At 42.1% G+C, this 24190-nt stretch overlaps 1 long non-coding RNA gene across 1 annotated transcript in view; it reads left to right on the top strand.

Annotated features, from left to right (window-relative positions):
* Window positions 1-20274, top strand: part of LOC310761645 — a 63587-nt gene extending 43313 nt beyond the window's left edge. The window contains exons 3-4 of the long non-coding RNA XR_014547625.1: window positions 12788-12923; window positions 20168-20274. This is a non-coding gene — a long non-coding RNA (uncharacterized lncRNA). The remainder of the gene's footprint in view (window positions 1-12787; window positions 12924-20167) is intronic.
* The last annotated feature ends 3916 nt before the right edge of the window (window positions 20275-24190 follow it).

Below are 24190 nucleotides of genomic sequence, written 5' to 3'. Positions count from 1 at the left end.
TGGAACGAAACCATTTGAATGTGCCATTTTTATGTTGGACTGACTATGTTTGATAGAATCACTGTCAAACTTTTTTATTTTGACCTGTTGGATCTTGAAACTTCTTCAGTCTGATCGTGTTTTTGATCCTAACTACTGGAGACAGTGGCGGAGCCTCATGCTCCGGCACCAGGGGATGGAGAGCAGGTGGGGGTGGGGCTGGTGCGCGTCCTGGGGGCGTGGTGCACCGCCTGCGGGGGCAACCGCGATGGCACCTCACCAGGAACGGGCTGCCAGGGGCGGTGCGCTCCCCCCACACTCCTCTTCCTCCGAAAGTGACTGGAGACCTTAAACTTTTCAGGATCCTTAGTTAAGGACACATGTGTGTTGTGAGCATCAACTTCTTTGATCATCTGTTTCACTGCAAATGAGGCTCTGAAGTTGTTAACTTGCCTTGAGAAGCAGATGCACAAAGGGTTGATTGAGGACTACACAATCACTGTTCATTTTGAATGCTGTCCAAATACCCAGAGAAGCCTAGGTTGAGTGATTTATCTCCATGGATCCCTTCCTGTGTACTGACCTCCCTTTTCTTATGTCACTTGCCTCTGCTATTTCTATTTGTGCCTACTAGAGGCTTCTTTTGTCCCTGGTCTCTCAAGCATCTGGTGCCTCACCATATTTCCTGTGATGCATTATGCTGTTTGCTTTATTGGTACAGAGATAATGTTGCTTTAATACATTGCACTAAATGAAGTGTGTTTCTAAGTACCCACCTTCCTGACAGTCAAGTGGAATATGCCTGTGAAAATACATTAACAATACTCTTCCACATGGTGCAGTAGGTGTTGGTGCCATCAGTTAATGCAATTGCTTTTCAAAACAAGAGATTGGGGGCGGGGGGAACCCAACAAGGAGAAATAAGTAAGTGCTAATTCACATGGATCTTAAAACTAAATGGCTCCCAGTGGTAGAAAAACATGTTTCATCTGCACTTTACAGTATAAACTAAAGAGGTTGGAAAAACAAGTGACTTTGTCGAAGGTGTTGCACTAATTATGGTACCAGGGTAGAGAGATAAAAGATGTGTCATCCAACAGCAACATGGAAAAGCTTTGAATGGACTTCAAAAAGGGATGGGGCTGTGATATATAACAACCAGCCTCTGGTTTAATGTTATAAAAGAAAATGAAAGTACAGCCAGGCTTATTTACCTTTCTGTCGCTCTTTCCAGGCACAGGTTCGTGCTTAAAAGCTCCATGTTCAAGCGTTACAGAGGTTTTTTGCTCCAGAATTTTCTCTGCAAAAACCCACTCTTTAGCTCTCAACCGGAGCAAACATCAATTTGGGTTTTAAAAGGATTGCTATTTGTAGTGCTGTTTTTCTAGAAAAAGAGGTACCAGAACTCACTATGAACACCTCCCTTATTTTCTTATAATGGAAACTGAACCCACCAGAGAGTTGCCGGAACTGAGTTCCAGCGAGTTCCAGCTGAAAGAAAGTCCTAGCCATTTGCTCCGACTGAGCTTTAAAGAGTGGTTTTCGCAGGGAAAGCTCCGAAGCAAGAAAAAGGGAGCTCAGACACAGAGCTTTAAAGAGCAGATCATGCCTTAAAATGTGGATAAGCCCTCCATTTGGATGAATTAATCCTCACCTCTTTCTCCCATAAGATCCCACACTGGGGCAGCAGAGGGTGGTCTAATTGAAAATAATGTTCTAATCAAAACCATGACATTGGTGATCAGCTTGCTATTTTGGTGCAATGGCAGTGGCTTCATTTGTGCTTGCTGGAGCTAAATCCTGGCACCTGTCTTCAATGTCAGCGATCAACAAACCTGGAAAATATGGAGAACTGTATATCAGGGTTAAGAAACCTTTTTCAGCCAAGGGCCCCCATTTTCACCTGAGCAACATTTCCATGTCCTGTGCAGATCAATATGAACCTGTACTTTCATAATGGACAGCATTTGAGCACAATTAGTAAGGTTGTATAATCTTAATGGAAGCATCTGATAGCCATTTGGCTTTTGTAAATTACTTGTTCTCCACTAGTAGACAAGAGAAACATCATTTATATCTCAGCCTGAGCAGGTTATGCTCTTGCGCTTTTGGCTGTAAGTGAATCTCACCGCAAAGGCCAGGATCACAACTAATGCAAGTGTGGGAAGGAGGGGGAAGGTGCACACTAGCCAGATATGCTGAGAAAGTATGTCAGATATTTTACTGGACAATTATATGATTCCCTAACTTCAAGATCCCTGAGGGCCATGGCTCAATAGTGGAGCAAACTGTTTGCATGCAAAAGCTCACAGATTCGGTCCCCATCATCTGCACATAGGAATGGGAAAGACTCTTGCCCGAACAGTGGCGTAGCTAGCTGCTTGGGTGCCCGGGGCAGTGTGGGCACCACACACGGGAGGCGGGGAGAGGCAGGATGGGACAGGACGCGCCAGAATCTCAGTGCCTGAGCTCCATTCCTCCCTGGTGCCCCGCAGTGTCAAGGGCCAGCAGTCTGCTTCACCTGATGAGCAGCAGCCTGAAGGAGCAGAAAGCGAAGGGACTCCACCTGCTGCTCATCAGCCTTCTTGCTCCTGATGAGAACTAGCTGGCTCCAGCTTTCTTAAGCAGGGTTTCTGGCCTCAGTCAGTTGCTGGAAACAATATTTGTCGTTCCTGACCAGACCTTGCTGCTTCTTGCTTCTTGTGACCTTGGATCCTTGGCTTTCTTGACCCCCACCCCTATAGTCTGACTACATGAACTGAGATACTCCTGACATTAGAACTGGACTGCACCTTGTATATAGACTCTGCCTACAGGCAACTACCCCCCTGAGACTCTGCTGGTTGGCTGGCTTCTCCCTCCCCTGAGCTCTGCCATGGCTGGCAGCACAGGACTACGACACGCAGGCCTGTGTTGTTTTTTTGATCAGCGCAGAGCCTGCAGGTGCCTGAGCCACCACGGCAGCACTCCTCCTGGGTGTAGTTCATGAGGTAGAAACAGTAGTCATCATTAAATGTCTCCTGAAGACTTTATCTTTTTCTGTAGGCGTTTCCTGGCTCATAAGGGTTTATTGTACTGCTTGTTCTACTGCTGTTTCATTGATATATTTCTGTACATTTTTTGTGTCTTCCGTGAGATAGATAGATGATAGTTATATTGGTTTTAGTATCTTTTATGTACAAAAAAAAATCCCCATTGGAATTCTGCATATTAAACAGTATACATAATAAATAAGCAACCCCTTCTTCTCCCACATGCCATAATCCTGACAAAAATCTGCCACATTACAGCTATTGGCACTAAAAAAATAAAAAAAGCAAGAAAAGTAACATAACTTCAAGAGACTTTTTAAGCATCGCCTCTGAGAAGTCTAGTAATGGTTAAGAAAGTTGTGCACCAGTGGTGGTAAGGAACCTTTTTTCAGCCTGAGGGCTGCATTCTGTCATGGGTGCTGTTAAGTTATGGGTGAACATATCAGATGACACAGCGATTCTTCAAACAGCTCTTGTTTATTCAGAGGCCAGAACAGAACTGAACTGAAGGGTTCAGTCAGCCTGCTTATATAGAGCTCCATTACAACACAACAGTAACAATTTTCTAAAGCTATCCAATCACTGAACATCACTTTTGATCCCTTATATGCATAACTATCTACAGTATCCCCCTGCTGGCCCAGGATGAGAACTTCAGTACATAACAGGTGCAACTGTCTGGAGCCCGTATGCCAGTGGTGGCAGAAGTGGGCAGAGTAACCGGTGCTACTTTTAAATTGATATAGTGGGCTGCATTGCAGCCTGGCAAAAGAGGACCTTTCTACACATGGCGGTTGGTCTATATGCCCCCTGTGGTCCCTTCCAGCTCTCCAATTCTATGTTGCAGAGTGTCTCCCCCAACTGGCAATCCCACACAGCAATGGGGCATTGCACTGCCTTTGAGAAGATACACCAGAGCCCTGCCCCACTGTCAGGTGGGAGGAGGAGAGAGCTCCCCCTCCTGCCCGGCAGCAAAGCTAGATGGCAGAAAGCCTCCCCTCTCACTGGCCTGGCAAAGGGGAGGCGTTCCACAGACCTTTGCCACTGGTCCTCTCTGCCCCTAGAGGCCAAGGAGACCGGCAGCAAAGCTGGGTGGTGGAATGGGAGTGTTGTCCCTTGGGGGTGCTGCTTGAGACTATTGCCTCATCCCACCACATGGGTGGGCCAGCTCTGTCTATGAGCCATGCATTCAGTATTGTGAGCCTGTGGAACTCCCTTTCAGTTGAGGACAGGCAGGCCTCTTTATTGTTAGGCGTCCGGTGTTAGGTGCAAACTTTTACTATTATTACTTCAGCGGGCATTTTAAGTAAGCTTTTCTGATGAATTTGAACTGTTTTTTCCCCTTTGTATCTCTTTTGTAAACACATGCATAGTAGGTGTTGAAATAGATAAAAGCGAGCAAGTAATTTAAGGGCACATATTTAAAACAAGATTGAAATGGAAGCTCTCATCTTTTAAGTATGTCAGTGCTGCAGCAGGAGGCTCAGTTCACAGTGATGTGAAGTTGTCTAGGCTTTGTACAGTCACACTGAAAGGAATGAGGATTGGACAGACACAGTGTTTGCTGTGCTGTTGCCCTCAGTGTTCACATAAATACTTCCATTTAATGTATTCATAACTTTGTGAAGACCCTTAGGCTAAAGTTTTTAACTTTTTCTGTACATACTCATACTGTTGTGGCATTAGAAAAAAGAGAGAGGCAATCATGGCTCCCTTTTAAAAAGGAGGAAATAAGATTTGACAGGAGTGGGGGGGATCCTTATTGTTGTTAAAACATGCAACGTTTTCCAGTTTTCATTTTCCAACAGAAAAAGATCAAATTTTATTTCCCCCTCTATTTTTATCTTTTAAAAAAACAGCTTTTATGAAAAAACTGCTTTTCATATTTGGCAAAAACAGCATTCTAGAAATGGGCTGCTCTGCCCTTGTCATGCAGGTTATAATTTTCTGGCAAAATTCAAAAAATGACCTGCCAGGACTTCATTTTACACCACAAGCCAATCAATTCCTATGGTTTTCAAGAAAAGGTGTGCACAAAGGGCCTGTCCATCAAAACAGCCATCATGATTGGTTGTGACACTCCACAATCTTTGCCCCAAGCTGGGGAGTGGAGATTAATAACCCCCTTTGTATCCATTAGTCAATTATTCACCTTTGAAGAGTCACTCATAGGGTGTATTCAACTCCCCAAAGCGTTAATGGCTCATTGGAGGTGAATAATAATTCATTTTTGACCTCTAATTCTATCTTCCCTTCACAATATTAGTTTTTCCCCCAAAAAGAAAACTCTGTATGCATAGGCAAAACTGAACAAGGATAATATTGTTTTATGACAATAATTAGGGAGGGGGGAAGCAAGAAAAAAGTAGCTACTGACTGGAATCAAATTTACCTTACCTAGCAGGGGACAACTTTTACGAAGGATAGGAACAATGGGACAAAATAGATAAGGCACACAAGGGAGGGTTGGATTGAAGGGTTCAAAAAGATCACCAGTGATGACTGTGTGCTTTGTATTTTGCATATTGCCTGAAGTAATGTGGAGATGTTTCACTGCAGGTCTCTAGCTATATTTGCAATGATTGTGGTTGCACAAAATTTCTGAGTTGGATCAACCTGTTAAGAAGGCATCTCGGATCAGACCAGGTACTCACTGAGCTTCCAAGTCACTCTGTGGCCTTGTCTGTCCCCCTCACATAAAGTTTTATTTTTACTGGAAACTGCTTTGAGCTATACAGTGGGAAGCAGAGTATAAATTCATTAAATGATAAAAAAACTAAATAAAATAATGGTGAACAAACTTACTGGAATAAATTCAGCTGAAATTCCAATATCGCTGCTCAACTGTACTGAAAATCAGTTTAAGTGATCTGATCCGCTGAATGTTTCCTTGAGGCTGGAACTTGCAACTGTCGCTGTTTCACAGCTTACTTATTTTCTGTTCTATGTTTACTTATTTTCTGCACCGGCAAGTTTTGTACCTCAGGTTGTTCTTCACAAGGTGCTGATGGAAGCAAAGGAAAACATGGCTATGCTGTTGTTTAAAGGTTGTGAACACTAGAAAGCTTACATTTACAGTTCTGTGTGGATTTTGTTACTAAGAGTACAATCTACAGTACGCATAACTGTAGTCATTCTATATTGCATGCTTGACAAGATGGCACTCCAAACCCCATATTTTAAAATCAGTGGGAAGTGTGCTATTGATTCAACTCAGAACAAAGTTTGTATTTTATTTATTGGGTTTTATCGAGAATCATGAAAGTAGCATTTCATTTGTGCAATGATGTTTCCCCTTCCTCTCCTCCCTCCATACTCTACCAATCTTGGATGGCTTGTGAGGGGTTTGGATAAATTCATGAAGAATTAGGGTCTCAGTAGTTACTAAATGTGATGGCTGTGCATTAGCAAAAGCATTCCTCTGAACGTCAGCTTTGGGGGAATAGCACTCACATGTAGGTAGAGTGCTATTGTGCTCAAGTCATGTTTGCAGGTTTCCCAGAGGCAGCTGGTTGGCCACTGAGAGAACAAAGACGCTGCATTAGATGGACCTTTGGTCTGATCCAGCAAAGCTCTTTCTGATTAATCTGAAGCTTGGACGACTTTTGGATCATCTACAGGACTAGGATAATGCATGAGTCACTAATCCACATTATTTTAAGCAAAGTCAAATCATTAGATCAAGATCAACCTGGTAAAATGATCATAAAATTCCACCCACCTTTCCATATGCTCTTCCACTGGCCCAATGGTCTCATGGCTAGGAAGCTCTCCCTAGAATCTAATTTAAAATTCCACCTCCCTTCAGTAAATCAGTGCTATTGCTTATCATAGATGTTCATCAATTGATCCTGTAATAGCATTTTCCATTTTTGCAACAGCATCACATTATTGACTCATGTTAAACTCGCCATCCATTATAATTCTTCCATCCTTTCCTGCGGTACTATAGCCTAGCAGATTAATTATACTGAAAGTATTCTTTTCATGAACGCAATTTGCCTCACATTTCCAATTAACCTTAATGGAAGTTGCTTGCTTGATACAGAATATTAGCCTTTTAATATTTCTTGAGAGTGTCATTTTTGTCAATTTGGTATTTTCCCCCAATGCTTTTTAATGTTTACCACAGGGTATATTATTAATGTTGTGTTCTATTCTTCCAATAATATTTGCTCTGGGTCCTTTGTTGCAAGGCATTGTTTCAATGAGAAATGAGTATTAACACATGTTCACAGAATCACATGATCAAACATCTCATTTAATACATGTCATCTCTTTGAAGTTTGTACTCAACCACTGGGATCTAGATGCTTATTTTCCCCCAGAAATGATTGATTTGCTCTTGATGAAAGTTTATGAGAAATCCTGGAGACTCCAGGGGTTGTTCTGTTGACAGCTAATGTGGTTGTGGATGGATTAAAATAAAGTATCATTGTATTTCTTCCTGGAATCAGAGATCCTTTTCTCCGCAAAACTATATGATTGAAATGAGTTACCAAACTTAAAAGTGGATGCTTATTAGATGTAATTCCATGTGAGAATTAGCATATGATTGACATAGTCTATGGTTTGATAAGATTAAAAAAAATCTCCAGAGATAATTGCTCATAATGAATCATTTATTATGTATATCTCTTAATTCTAGCAGGGTTAAGGATGAGTGAGCGTGAAAGCCAGGGGCAGAGCTTGCAACATCCCATAAATGCTTCTTGCACATATTTATATGAGTCCCAATGAATTAGCACAAAGAAAAAATTAAAACAAATCAAGGGCATGCATGGCTCATACTTAAAGATTCACACAACAGAACTAATTTAGGTCATCTGCTGGTCACAGAACACTGATTCAGTAACTCCCTGAAAACACAGCACTAGAAGCAGGAAACAGTATTGGGAAACGATAAAAGGAGTATGGGTCTTACTCCCACATACATATGTATAACACTGCAGTGTTAAGGTCTTTTCACCCTTTAGGTTTCACGTACAGAAGCACTCAACAGAGAGAGGCAGTCATCACTCCCTGACAGCCTCTCCCTGGCCTCATTCTTCATCACCGTCCCATCGCAAGTCACCCACCCTCCACTCCCTTTTAGTTAGGGCTTAGGTCATTGGCCTTGCTATGGACCTTAGGTTGGTCGCCCTGGTTGCCCGGGGGGCCTGGTAGGAGTTTTTCCATTTGGCATTAGGCTTTTTGGTTTTTTCGCCTACCTCGTAGCAATCGTCACAACTTTTGTGGTATTGGTGGGTAGGTTAGGCATTGGAATAATGTGTTGTGTGTCGAAGTGCTAGGTGTGGCCATCGCCTATGCCTTCAATTTTTAGGGGTATTCCGTTAAAGGAATCTGGCGGTCGTGTATTCTGTCCGATGCCTGCTTGGCGGGAGGCCATGGCACGACCCTCGGTGACAGCAGGGGTGAGCCTATAGTTGGATTAGCATCAACAGGCTCCACCTACTGGTGAATAAACCCACTTGTTTCGATCCAATGCCTAAGCCAATACCTTTTCATTGCTGTAATCAATAAAGTTGTGGCCTTTTCTAGCCCATCAACCTTATATCACTTGTCCTTGTGTCTTCATTTCACTTCGCGGGGGTCGGGTCCTCGAACCACAATTGTATAATACACATTTTTGTCACATTCACAATTTACATTTGACATATGTATTTCTAAATATCTTAGTTGTTCATCTAAGAAAAATACAATGCAAATTGGTCTTTCCATGACCCTTCCTTCTGAACAAAGTAATGTGGAAGCTTGACAAAGCTAAAAATGTCCCTTTATGTGGAATTTAAAGTGCATGCAAAGACATTGCAAAAACACACAAAAAACAATTATGTTTTGTAGGGTTTTTTTATTCCATACTTTTGCATAAAATGGTTTTGTCCATTCCCCTTTCTTCGTCCAGTTAGAAAGTTTCAATGTGACACTAGAATCTTCTTATCTGTAAGTTTCTTTCAAAGTGTGAATTTTTTTTTACCTTGTAATATTGCCCAATTTATTTTGAGATGTTCTGACCTTAGTGAGTTTAACATCATAAAACTACAGACAGCATATATTTTTGATGAGCACAGGAAATCTCATAGCAGCATGCTAATGAAATTGCTTATTAGCCCTCTATTCTTGTTATAACCTTCCTTGTTGAACAGAACCCCTCAAACAAAACCATAAAAAGGCACTGGTGTAAAGAACATGTTTACTATGCACCAGTGAGAACCCCTTAGCATCATAGAACTGCTTTTGTGTTAAAATCAGGCTATAGCCATGTCATACATTTAAAGCACAATTACACTACTTTAACAGACATGGCTTACCCCCAAAAGTCCAGTTACAAAAGTGCTTAGGGTTGCTAGGAGACCCCTGTTCCTTTCACAGAGTTACAATTCCCAGAGATCCTGAGATGATATGTTGATTGTTAAACCACTCTGGAAACTGTAGCTCCACAAAGGGAATAGGTTTAACACCACCCTGCACCCTTAACAAACAACAACAATTTATTGATATGCCACCCACCTGATTGAGTTGCCCAGCCGCTCTGGGCAGCTTCCAACAAATTAAAATGCAGTAAGACACCAAACATTAAAAACTTCCTTCAGGGCTACCTTCAGATGTCATCTAAAAGTCAGATAGTTGTTTATTTCCTCAACATCTGATGGGAAGGCAACATTCTACAGGGCGGGCGCCACCACCGAGAAGACCCTCTGCCTGGTTCCCTGTAACCTCACTTTTTGCAGTGAGGGAACCGCCAGAAGGCCATCAGAGCTGGACCTCAGTGTCCGGGCAGAACAATGTGGGGGGATACGGTCGTTCAGGTATACAGGGACAAGGCTGTTTAGGGCTTTAAAGGTCAGCACAAACACTTTGAATTGTGCTCGGAAACATACTGGGAGCTAATGGACTGGTGTTATATGGTCCCGGTGGCTGCTCCCAGTCAACAGTCTGGCAGCCACATTGTGGATTAGTCGTAGTTTCTGAGTCACCTTCAAAGGTAGCGTTCACAGGATTCTGTATGGGAATCCATGACTGTTAGGGTGGTAGAATAGTGCTTTTCATGGACATGGCCACATGGTTTTCAAAGAACCACCAAAAGTTATTGTGGAGAAAAAGCTACAATTTTCACTCAGTGGTATTACACCTAAGTGTGATCTCAATTCGGGGAATCTGTACTTTACTTTTATTTATTACATGTTTGTCCAACTCATGCTCCAAAGAGTTCAAGGCAATGTGCCCAGTTGCCCCCAGCCATTTTATCATCAGAACCACCCTGAGAGGTAGTTAAGCCTGAGAGATATGACTGGGCCAAGGTCATCCCATGAACACCATGCTTGTGGAGATTTGAATATGAGTCTCCAAGCCTCAGTGGCTCTCTTTATGTATATGACTTTTCAAACACAATAGAACCTCTGGATCCAACAACCATCTCAAGTGTGTAATCTTTTAATTAATTGTGTTGCCTCAATCTTTTTTCTATTTTTTTTAAAGAAATGATATCTCTAAAGCTCTTGGCAGGTCACTTACTTTAAGCGTTATAATGCATCTGAGTTAAGCCTGTCCAAAGGCATATGTGTTAACAGCTAATAAGAAGCTATATGGTAATTACATTATTTTTTAATTTACAGCATGTAATTTGTTTACACTAATTTGACAAGGCACCTAGAGAGATAATTAAAATGGAAAGGCAGATAACAAAAGGAGTCAGAAAGTTCAATATAGGACACAAAAGGAAGTACATCCTATATTGTTGCGGTTGTGGCTGAATGGAATTGTAACAAACAGTCTTCAACCGGTTAGGATCAATTCAAGGCTGGAGGACCTGCAAAAGTAAAGCAACAAAGATGCAGCTAGATTTCCTTAAAGTAACTTTAGGTTTTCAATTTTTGAGTAATTATCTGGACACACTTCCAGAAAAGGTTGTGTTTTCAAAGGGTGAGATCAGCCCTTCTGGAAAATATTCAATTAAAAACTATTTTTAGTTTACTGTTTTAGATTGTTTATCAGAAGGTTGTGTTGGGTAATGAATGTTAACATTTTTGATATTTTGTGTGTGAGAGAGAGCGGGGGTGGGGGAGAGACTGTCTAGTGCTTTCGGTATTTTTAAAGCAAACAGCCAAAAAATAGGATAAATATATACCAGTAATAAACAAGTGCATAGAATCATAGCCTTAGAAGATACTTCAAAGGTCATGTAGTCTACCATGCTGCCAATCCAGTAAACTTCTACAGCATCCCTGATAAGGCTAATCCAGCCTCTGCTTTAAAGACTCAGACATTTCATAGTTCTTTCATTTAAAAACACGTAACGGTGACACAGACAATGTTCAGCACCTTACAACCCTTGTGCAGCTTCATTTTATGTGGCAATCACAATAACAGCAGATGCACTATCTGGAAGAAATGTCACATTTCCCCAAGCACAATTATGATGCTTCTAGTGCTTGGAGTACGGAACAGTCTTTAAGCCAGGCGTAGGGAACCTCAGGCTGTGAGGGGTCAATTGTGGTAAACCTGATTATCCTGAAAGAAAGTTCAGGAGCAGAAAGAGCCACTGAAGTACTGATATCAGTTGGCAATTTTGTTACTGCCGAGTTTGAGACTGGGAAATTCAAAAGAAAGTGCAATGGCCATATGATGCAATCAGATATCCATTATTATGAAATACACTTTTTTAAAAGGGAGGATTTCTGTGGCACTTGTCTTCTCTGCCAGTGATGATGGATATTTGGTTGAAAAGAAACAGATCATTAGGGTTTTGCCATAGCTAACTATAAGTTTGCATGGGCATTACAACTTCCCACAGGGACTTGCTTTAGAAACATTTATCAATGAACTTCCACATGTTACACTGACCATATTACGTTGCTTTCAGGTCATTTGACAGAAAGCCTTTTTTCCAAAGTTTCCAATACACAGTTTGACACAGACCCATGAAACATTAGCGCTATTGCCACAGATGGATTTATTGTTGCTGCTGTTGTTATTATTCATACTTCTAGACAAAACAATTTTCCAAGTTACAAATTGATTATTGAGAATGGAAAACTCAATAGTGTTAGATAGGTCACATCTTTTAGAACACAATAAAAAGAAAGCATTTAACAACCTGTGGCATACTTCATGGTTATTTTTGTAGGGAAGGTTAAGCCAGTTAATACACAAACAGTGGAGTGTTATTTGAAGATCACCATAGGCACCAGATGTAGGGGGCCCCAGGTGCCAGGCACCCACAACACGGGACTCCGACAAGACTTCTGGTTTCTACCAGAAGTCGCGTTGGAGCCCTGATGTGACCTCCGAGATGGTGTCCAAGGCCCTGCAAAGATTCAGAAGGCGACTTCCAGTAGAAGTCACATCAGAGGTCTTGCAATGCCTTGGACATGACCTCCAAGACCCTGTGAGGTCTCAGAAGCGACGTTGGAGGCCCTGCCAAGCCTCTGAATGAAACTTCCAGTAGAAACCAGAAGTCACATCAGAAGTCTCACAAGTTCTCAAATGTGACCTCCAGGACCCCACGAGGCCTCGGAAGCACCGCTGTGCCACCAACAAGATGTCACGACATCATGACATCATGTTACGTCACAGGTACCATTGAGCACCCATAACCTGAAGACTACATAATATTAGCTAAACCGCCAAAAAAAATTGTGTACAGAAGCTTAACATATGTTAAATTGGTCTCTACAGAATAACCCAGTATAAAAAGAGGAATGATGGTTTGGTTTAAGAATGTAAGGTACAACCAATCCCTCAATTGTCTCGCTTACAATTTCATTTCTCATAAGATGGAAGAAGCAACAATGGGATCACCTCTCCTGGACCTGGTCCTAACCAGCAGGGAGGAATTGATCAATGAAATGGAAGTATTGGGAAGCTTGAGAGGAAGTGGTCATGTTCTGAGGAAACATGGAGCTTTCTGAGGTAAGTTGCTAGCAGCTAATAGAGATTTTCCTGGCAGTATGACAAGCCCTGAACAATTTGGTATAAATTGCTGGCAAATTAATCCATAGTTTAAAGTAAAAGAGAGCCTATTGAAGTTTTTTTTTTGTCTTCTATGTGTCTGTGTGTATGCTATTGTTGCTTTCTGTCATCACTTCATTATCTATGATAGGATTTTCCTTCCTGGCATTCAAAAGGTATTCACAAGGTTGGACGTCTTCCCAGTACTGAAGGAATTTTTCACCATAAAGAAACTTTAAAAGAGATGATTGCCTCCAATACACCATGTATCTGCTTTGTGCTAAAGGCAGTGAAGCCTCTGACATGGATTGGCTGAGCAGCTGTCATGATATAGTATTATCAGTTGCTCAGTTTGGTTCAGAGAACCAAACATTTTTCAGTCTAGCTTTATAAGGGAAGAGATAATTCTTAATTTGGCTGGGATCAAGTCTCGTACAAGTGACTACTAGGAAGAAGTCCAAAGACCCTGGGATGTAAGAGTTTGGGAGCTCTGAGGCAAGAGTTAAATCAAGGGTGCAAAGTAAAGATGGGATGAGAATTTCAAGTAGGGTCACTCAACAATGTGAGCACCCTACTCAAGTTGTTGCAAGAAGTAAAACAGGCACGGCGCACTTTGTGGGGGCCAACCACCTTTTTAAAAATTTCGATTTATGTAATATATTTCTAGGCAGTCATTCTGGGCAATTCCTCTCAAAGACAGCTTTGAATAATAAATATTTTAAAATATCAACAATACAACAACCTAAGAGAACCGTAAGTAAAAGTATCATCCAGCCAATTAAAACACTTTCCACAGCAATAATGAACACCAGTCTTAGCCATAAAACACCAATAATGAATAAGTCAGAAGAAGTCTATCTTTAGGGTCTTTTGAAACAGTTGAAGCATGGGAAATCACTGCAAATCCACTGGCGGGGGGGGGGGGTATTGGAGCCAAAATGGAAAAGGCCTTCTCCCTTGCAGCTGCCAGCCTTAGTGACCTTGACAACAGACACATAAAGAGAATTTCATCTGTTGGTCTCAATATATGGACAGGCTGATGCTAGGTGCAAGTTGTCCTTCAAGTAGCTTGGGCCCAAAATATATTTAAGGATTTAAAGGGTAAAACAGTGCTTGCAAATGCACTGGCAAACAGTGCAGCTGGTTCCAACTGCCTCACCCACATCAGAACTCTGGTGGCCACATTCTGAACCAGCTGAAGAACCATCTTCAAAGGCAGCCCAATGAAGATTGTGTTGCAGTAGCCAAATCTCATCATGGCCAAAACATGGATCCCTATGTCTAGGCTCGTCAGAACCAAGCTCAACATAAAAGAATGGATGGATGAATTTATCTATTTTCACATGCCTCTCTCTCCATCATCTCTCCCCCCTCCCCCCACTGCTACAAGCTAGAAAGGGAATGAACTACACAGACTCACAGAAAGCAACCATTGAATGCATGGTTCCGTTGGGCTTAGGTTGGACAGGCAGAAGGGAAAGGACAATTGCCACTCCTGCCCTTTCTATGTGGGGTAGTTTGTGTGGGTTTTTTGTGTCTTCCCTCCCTGGAAATGCGTGGGATCTGCTGCTGGTGATTTTTATGATTGACAACGCCAGAGGTGGCCCAGCCCGTTTCACCCCCAGAGTTGAAATGGGAAGATGCTGCCCCCATTGCCCCCACCCTCTGTGCTGAAGCCTCGCTTACTGGGGTCATGTGGCAGTGGTTTCCAAGTCCCACAGTTGTGGTTTGGTGTGAGGCGACATGGCTTTGGGCAAACCACAAGGGCTAGATAGAGAGGCCTGGGGGAGAACATTTCTTCCCTGGGTCTGGGGTTGTCTATCCCTTGTGTCCAGGGCAGCTGTTTACCAGCTCCATCTGGTACACAGGCTGAGACCCTATCTGCCTGCGGACTGCCTCGCCAGAGTGGTGCATGCTCTGGTTATCTCTCGCTTGGACTACTGCCATGCTCTCTATGTGGGGCTACCTTTGAAAGTGACCCGGAAACTACAACTAATCCAGAATGCGGCAGCTAGACTGGTGACTGGGAGCAGCCGCCCAGACCACATAACATCAGTCTTGAAAGACCTACATTGGCTCCCAGTACATATCCGAGCACAACTCAAAGTGTTGCTGCTGACCTTTAAAGCCCTAAACTGCCTCGGTCCAGTATATCTGAAGGAGCGTCTCCACCCCTATAGTTCTACCCGGACACTGAGGTCCAGCGCCGAGGGCCTTCTGGTGGTTCCCTCACTGCGAGAAGCCAAGTTACAGGGAACCAGGCAGAGGGCCTTCTCGGTAGTGGCACCCGCCCTGTGGAACGCCCTCCCACCAAATGTAAAACAGAACAACTACTACCACACTTTTAGAAGACATTTGAAGGCAGCCCTGTTTAGAGAAGCTTTTAATGTTCAATGCATTACTGTATTATAATATTTTGTTGGAAGCCCAGCCAGATAATATTTTATATTATTTTTATTTATTTATTTATTTATTTATTTATTATTATTATTATTATTATTATTATTATTATTATTATTATTATTATCCCATCATAGGGGCCATTTTGAAGGACTTTTTGTAAGATAACTTCTGCTGCAGTCGAGCCTGTAGCCAAAGGAGTGCAGCTTTCACTTATGCATTTGAACGAATCAACCATTTCTTTGGCCTCAGGCTTCTGGCATGTATTAATATTTAATCCTTTTTATGACTTTCTGTTCAGATATATTTCCTTAACTGTCATTAAAAATAAATAGGTTGTTGCGCTTATTGCATAGGGGGTTGCCCCTCCATTTTGTCTCTGATGGGAGCCCTGTTGAGCTAATGCTGAGCAAGCACCATGTTGAGGTAGATCAGATATGCACTACAGAGGAGCAATGGCCACTCACAAGTGCAAACACACATACATGCATATGTATGTTCTTTGTGCTCTTTGATCGTTAGCTCTGAGGAACGGGGAATTGTTCCTCATTAGTATGACTTGGCACAAAGTAGAACCACGAGCAATGAGGACTGATAATTAGCATTCACTCATACCTTTGGGGACCTTGAATAAAACGGCAGACACCTTGAATTAGTCTTTCTTTTCTGTGGAGAGCCGGTGGGAGACAGAGCACCCGGCTGGGGTGTGCAAATGGCGCTGATGTTGCTAAGCAGGCCGCTTCTTTCTCTGTGACAGTTAGAGCATCTCTTGGGTACCGGGTTTAATTCTGAGGCATAACGACTCATAATACCCTCCCAATAGCTTCGTAGCCTGCTGTTTGTGATGAACAATTATAAATATTGGAAAGCTTTTCATTTCATTTTTTAATTGCTTTGCCAAGGTAAGGCAAAGAACAAGGGGGAAAAGTGGGGGGAGGAGACAGGGAATAATAGTCAGGAGCTGATTAAAAACAGGTCTACACAGAATTAAATAGAAGATTTTTTTTTAAAGACCCACCTCCTAAAACCCTAGCAAAAGCCAAAATATGCAGATTTTTGGCATTTATTCCTGTGCTTCCCCTTCATTAAAGAGCACTGTAGGAGAATTTAAACTTTAATGTGCTTGTGTGTTGCTCATGCTGAAAATTTGGGCCCATCGCTTCATTTAATTATTTATTTTGAAAACTAGATTATAAATGGTCATGGAGTCTATTTTATCTTCATCCCAGGTATGCAGCCCTCCATATCTGGATCACGTAGAGTATTATTAAATGTTCCCCTGGAAAAGCAATGCCCTAATTTCCCAGTCTTATATCTAATTTATAGGGATGTTCTTTAAACAAAAACTATTCCCTTCTTGTATTTTTAAAGAGCGATGAGCTGGTGGAATGTTCTTTAATGAAGAGAGTTCAGTTCCATACAGCTGCATAAATCATACATCCTGCATATACCCAGGATGTATAAACACAGTCAATGCATAAGCTCCCTTGATCTCCATGGGAATTACTATATGTGGAACTTTGCAGTTTGAATATCCCATTCCTGCAGCTTTGCAATATGTTTTTTTGGGGTGTGTGGCCCAACTACCTGTTCCATTTGCCACTGCATGTTCCTCTTGGTTCTTTCTCCATACATCACTCCCAAGATTTTGAAACACTGTAGGAGATGTGCAGGCTGGGGGACAATCAGTACAAGGCAGGTGGGTAAGGACAACAGCCCACAAAGTGGGATAGAGAGATAGAGAGAAGGAGGGATATATATGCTACAGCAAATGGAGTCTCAAAAGGAGCAAGGCAGAAAGTAAGGGGAAGCTGGAGGTACCAGCGCTGCTTCTTACCTGCTTGAGACTGTGCAGGGTAGTAGCAAGGTCAGGCACATCAGTAGAAGGGCTGGATTGGGTCCACTAGTGCACCCAAATAACTCACACCTCAACGCTGCCTTGACTTGTGCCATCCAGGTGAGCTGCATCATAGCTGGTGTTGGGAGTGCAGTTCTCCGCAGGAGGATGCTGAAAAAACTGCTAGTGAGACTAGAAAGAGGGGGCAAAGCAGTTTCCTGCCTTAAGCCATTCCTTGGTGTCTGGAAAGAAAAGGGCAAGCAGGCAGGGAACACTGAGCCTGTACTGCAGCTCAACCAGAGTTAGAAAGTGAAGTAACCAGGAATCTGTTGTTTTGGGTAACAGGGAAATAGGAAGGGTTCAAGCAGCTGCTTTTTAAAATCTGAAAACTAGACACATTATTATTGTCATATCCAATTTGGCCACAATTAGATATGTCCACATAGAAAAGTGTGTACAGTATTATACATGTATTTACTGGCAGAGTTGCTCCTATTACAATAAGAGAACAGAGACAGCCAACATGGTGCCATCCCAGTGTTGTGGTACAACATCATCCCATTGGCCTGCTTGCTGATAGAGGCTGATAGGAGCTGTTGCCCAGCAACACCTGTGCATCACTGTAGGGGCTACACTGCAGGACCTACCCCTGATCTAAAGCCTTCTACCTATATAGGATGCTGTTACATCATGATTATAGCAACCCATGTGTGGTCAGCTACAGTTGCAAATAAAAGTTTTAAGTGTGTTTTAAGTGCAATATACAATGTTACACTAGATGGCAATGGTGAGCCTTATAGAAAATTCAATGTAAACTTCAATGTTAAATAAAAGCATTTCCAGAACGTTCTTATTTGTGTGTAGATTTCACCTAAGTGTCTGTGATGGTAGCCCATGTGGGTGGAAGACTTGGGACATTCTATTACTAGCATGGGAATGATCACAATAGCAGTAGCAGCCCAGGCCAATAATTGCATTATTGCAATCGCTGGATGGAATAGATATAACATGATCATAGTATCATATAATTGTGGGGTTAGAAGGATCATCTAGTCCAACGCCCAGCAATGCAGGAATAACAGCTAAAGAAACCTTGACAGATGGCCATCTAACCTCTTCTTAAAAACCACCAAGGAAGGAGAGTCCACCAGCTTCCGAGGGAGACCATTTCACTGTCAAACAGCTCATACTGTCAGAAAGTTCTTCCTAATGTTAAGTCAAAATCTCCCTTCTTGTAATTTGAATCCATTGGTTCAGGTCCTACCCCCCAGAGCTAGAAAAAACAAGCCCTTTAGATATTTGACAGCCCTTTAGATATTTGAAGATGGCTATCATCTCACCTCTGTTTCCTCTTCTCCAAGTTAAACATACCCAACTCTGTTTTGGAGAAAGCACTTTGAATCCAAATCCAAACAGTTTTTAAACAAAGTATTCCCCCCCCCCCTCTGCAAGTGATGCCTCTAAAAAGCACTTTAAATTTAGATTATTTCCTCCAAAACAACTTAAACTTGTAACTACTGATTAGCACAAACACATGGAGAGGAACATGTTGTCACTGCAGTCCTCTCCAGGTTTTCCCACTTCTGCACTACCCAAGGCTAAGCTATGGTCTTGTTTACCATGTGACCCAAACCCGTATTCACTTTGTTTAAGTCCAAACAAAGTACAATCTGCAGCCAAGGTTTGTTCTTGTGGTTTGTCTAAAGAAAACAAACCATGAGCCCTGGGAAGGAAAACATACTAAGCCAAACCAAGGCTAAGGCCCAGGTATGTGGCAGCAGAAGAATCAATGAAGGGATACAATGGTTGCAGTTCTCTTCTCCAGGAACTCCCACATGTGGATTGAGTAACAATAGATAAAAACTGCCTGATATCAGGTAAAAGACTATTTTGTCCATCAAGCCCAGTATTCCCCTTCATGGATCATTGCCGTGCTGTGGCAAATAGAAGGGGAAGAAATGGAGGCAGTGAGAGATTTTACTTTCTTGGTCTCCATGATGACTGCAGATGGTGACAGCAGTCACGAAATTAAAATATGCCTGCTTCTTGGGAGAAAAACAATGACAAACCTAGACAGCATCTTAAAAAGCAGAGACATTACCTTGCCAACAAAGGTCCGTATAGTTAAAGCCATGGTTTTCCCAGTAGTGATGTATGGAAGTGAGAGCTGGACCATAAAGAAGGCTGATTGCCGAAAAATTGATGCTTTTGAATTATGGTGTTGGAGGAGACTCTTGAGAGTCCCATGGACTGCAAAGAAGATCAAACCTCTCCATTCTTAAGGAAATCAGCCCTGAGTGCTCACTGGAAGGACAGATCCTGAAGCTGAGGCTCCAATACTTTGGCCACCTCATGACAAGAGAAGACTCCCTTGAAAAGACCCTAATGTTGGGAAAGATGGAGGGCACAAGGAGAAGGGGACGACAGAGGACGAGATGGTTGGACAGTGTTCTTGAAGCTACCAGCGTGAGTTTGACCAAACTGCGGGAGGCAGTGGAAGACAGGAGCACCTCTGGCCCATGGGGTAACAAAAAGTCGGACACGACTAAACAACAACAGCCCAGTATTATCTTCTCTGACAGGCAGTCTCGGGAACAGAGAGTGCCTTCCCATTACCTGCTATTGTCATGGATGCTTTAGCTGAGATTCCTGCATTGCATATGATTCTATGATTCTATACTTAAGACTCTTTTAACCGGAGATGCGAGGGATTTGAAACTGAGCTCTTGGGCCTGCAATGCATTTGCTCTACCGCTGTGCTATGGTGCCTCCCCCATGATGATTTTGAATGCCAAAATATTTTTTCCATTGTTGGGGTAAAGGAATTGAAAGCAAAAGCAGACATTATGGCCCAGTTCCTGTGGTCATTTTAACTATCTAAAGAGGATTTTCTCTTATCAGTTTCACTTGGGGGAGTATTTCTTACAAGCACACCCCATGCAGTGACAGATCGTGTTTTCCATTTCAGAGAGACTGTTCGTCCTCAAGCTTTCACCTGACAGGCAAAATACCTCCTGTCACCACGTCAAAAGTGAATGTGGGACTGCCATACATAATGCAGCATGATTATCTCCTGATCAGGTATTCGACACCCACCTTCATTTTTTGTGGCATCTAATTGTGTGATCTGATGTGTAATTCATCCCAGTCCTAAATTCAAGTAGCTTTACTCCCTAGTGTACATTTTGAGAAACTTTTTAAAAAGAAAAGAAAACATTTGTTTGGAACCCTGGACCTGTGGTTTATGACCACAATCTACAGTATACCATCTATCTGCCATCTAGTCCTAAACTTGAGCTAGATCTGGACACATAAAAGAAGCATTTCAGTTAAATGCGCTGTAAATTTAAACAGGGAAATCCAGTAGGAAAAAATGGGACTCCACAGCGCCTTCTGGTGGCACATCATTATATTGCATACAACACATGTAAATCGCTTTTTCTTTACCAGTCTAGCTGAGTCCTTGATTAATCCTGCCCAACAATCAACCAGCAGGTGGGTTGGTTGATTCAGGGTACACAGCCAAAGCCTACGTCAAAACCTACTAACGTCTGTGATTCATAAGTTGTGACCTGTTTAAATCCCAGTTAGGTGTCTAGTGTTTATTGCAAGTATCATGCCTTGGATCCACTGCCCATGGTTCCACTGCTCCTCGGCCCGCAACAGCTTCTTATAATTTAATTGTACACTGCCATTCTATTGATTTTTTATATAAATTGGTAGTTTTAAATTATAAATTAATTAATTCACTTGGATATAGCAGTGTTCCTAATCACAAAGGCTCTTTCTCTCTCCACCATTGTCTCATTGCATGGTGGTGGCAGCTGAGCAATGGAGGTTCCACAGCAGGGATCATTTCTGATCTGGAATGCTGAGATTTCAAGAACTGAAGCAACCCACCCATTTCTGCAGTATCTGGGAAATGCACTGACTTGAAAGTGTTTTGTTGCAATGAATGGCCCTTTACTTCCGTCTTCCTCCTCCTCCTCCTCCTCCTCCTCCTCCTCCTCCTCCTCTTCTTCTTCTTCTTCCATTTCAGAACTTGAGGCCACCACAGCCATATACAAGATAAATGTAAACTGAAATACAGAATCTCAAAACAATTGCTTTCTTTCTTACTTACTTTCTTTCTTTCTTTCTTTCTTTCTTTCTTTCTTTCTTTCTTTCTTTCTTTCTTTAATATTTTGCCCTATCTCCCAGGGTGGCAAACAGCAAGTGATAAAACAAGGAAAACATATTAAAAACAATTTGAATACAGCCATTTGTACTGATGTAGAATCAATGTTCCATGAATGACTGGGTCGCACTTCATAGAAAGTCTCCTGAAACAAAAATGTCAACAGCTGCCACCTAAACATCAAGATGTCAGATGCCCGTCTAATTTTCGGCCGGTAATTGACTCCAGAGTGCTGGAGCCTCAACATTAAAAACCTGGTTTCTGGTACAAACCAAGAGGATCTCTGGGGCATGTGGGGCTCTCAGCAGTGCCCCATTCTGAGCAGGTCTACAGGGGGCAAAACTGGTTCTATTAGGCAACCTGATCCCAAGTTGTACATGATGTAGCATTGATCCGGGAATTATAATTACCCTCATAATTCTACCCTAAAAAAGGTAAAGGACCCCTGACAGTTAAGTCCAGTTGCGAACGACTCTGGGGTTGCAGCGCTCATCTCGCTTTACTGGCCGAAGGAGCTGGTGTTTGTCCACAGACAGTTTTTCCGGGTCATGTGGCCAGCATGACTAAGCCGCTGCTGGTGAAACTAGAGCACTGCACAGAAACACTGTATACCTTCCTGCCGGAGTGGTACCTATTTATCTAATTGTACTTTGATGTGCTTTTGAACTGCTAGGTTGGCAGGAGCTGGGACCAAGCAACGGGTGCTCACCCCGTCGTGGGGATTCGAACCGCTGACCTTCCGATTGGCAAGCCCTAGGCTCAGTGGTTTAGACCATAGCACCACCCACATCCCTAATTCTACCCTAACGTACAGCCTAATACAAAGATTTCAAGGAGGAGAGCTATTTAAAGTAGCATTCTTTTACATGGGTCAAAGTACAGGAAGAATTGTTATTAGCAGCTTGTACAGAAAACAAGTTGCATCATTACCATGAATATCTCCCTCCGGACTTCACAGCTTCTCAGTTCTGTGTTCAGTCCCGGAACCAAGAACTTTTCTGAGACTACAATCACATTTCCTAGTACTTCTTATAATACAATTTAAACCAGATACTGGGCTTTTTCAAAAAAAGAATTTAATTAATATTGCCTGCTGGCATGAAAGGTACTGAAGAGCTAAGGATCTGAAAGGGTTTAATGTTCTTCTTAGCACTGCTGCTCTAATGATGTAATTGTAACTCTGCCAAACACAGCAGCATAGCATTAAAACAGCGCTTTGTCCAGTGAAAAGTGAATAAACAGATTAAGCTTTTTACAGTAAAAAGAGGGGCTCTTTTTTTAGAAAAAAGAAAGAAAAAAGGGGGGGGACGCAAATAAGAAAATAACTGTGTGCAACTTTAAATAGTAACCTGTTGTTTTGAATGATTCATTTGCTGAGCCTAGGTCCACCCAATAACATTTACTGAATTATTCCAGCTTCTTAATGTGTGCAAATTTGTTTTTAATAGCTTTCTGCTGGTAGGTTAGAGGCATTGTATAAACCGGATGTGTAGCCAGCAATGGTAATATTTTTAGGCTTGATATTTGGAATAATACTATGAACTACAAGGTACTGCTATTGTCTTGACCTTTAACCCCTACCTGCCCTTATCTGTCCCCCCTCCCCACCTTTCCCTCTTACATGTTTTATTGGTAACATGCTTTGGAATACTCTGACTTTTAGGCATCTGTTGAATACCTTTTGATTAGCCATTCATTTGATTTGTACTGTTTTCAGTGGTGATTTCTGTTTCATTGCACACGTGTATTGCTATACACTGCCTTGATATGTTATAAGATGGGAGTATATAAATATTTTTATAAAAATGCATAAAATCAACATGCCTTGCCTTAATAGTACACGCCACTTGTAAGACTAAAGTAATAATTTAGGGACCATGATTGCATTCACTGCTACTAACTCCCTGAAATTTCTGTCTTACAATTTTCAACAGTAGTAACAGTGTTTACTTTATTCCTCTGAAAGTCTATAGAAGAATTGTAGAATTGTGGACTGTGGCAATTAGCTCTTTCATGCCAGATTCTAAACCAGATTTTATTTAATATGTTTTATTAATTCAAATATATGCTCCCTTTTCTCTTGTTAAGGCTGGTTTATATCATTTCCTTAAGTGTTGTGTATTAAAAAATGGAAGCAAACATAGCACTCAGAAAAAAGCCTGTCACTAGATTTCAGTGCAAATAAGATCCTCTCAGACAGTAGCCAAAATCTAGAGGCCAGTTCACGTGGGCCTTATTCTGTTTCTTGGTTGTTGTTGTTGTTGCTGCTGCTGCTGCTGTTATTTTACATCCAGTCTTTCCTGGGTTCATTTATGCACCTGATCACATGCAGAAAAGCACTGTGTGAACTGGAGCCATGATGATACACTTACCAAGTGATTTTCGTAATAAAAAGTAATTCTCATGCACATACCAACTCCACAAAAGTTCTACTGTGCTCATGAAAATAACTGTTGAAGATCTCTGTGGGCACCACTGGTTGCACAAGATAGAAAACCCAGGAACTGAGACAAATAGAAATGTAAGGAGAAAAGCCACTAGGAAATGCATGATTGAAGAAGGCCCCCATGCCACTGTCTTCATGCCTCTCCATTTGCAATACGAATAGAAGCACCACTTGGTGAGGACTTGGGACAAAGTTTATCACTTATCTTTATATGAGCCTGCCAATGATCTTCTTGAGACCCTTCGAAGGCTCAGCACCCCAGCACATCACATGCTGACACTTCACTTTCTCCCACTGGGGTCTAATGAGCCAGACCCAGACCCACCCACCTGTTGCCAGGTAATCCTGCCAGGGAAGTCCACTGACAT

Source organism: Podarcis filfolensis, assembly GCF_964270895.1.
Source record: "Podarcis filfolensis genome assembly, chromosome: 4".
Classification (NCBI taxonomy): Eukaryota; Metazoa; Chordata; class Lepidosauria; order Squamata; family Lacertidae; genus Podarcis; species Podarcis filfolensis.
The sequence above is the reverse complement of the archived record's forward strand: the minus strand, read 5'-3'. Positions and strand labels throughout refer to the sequence as shown.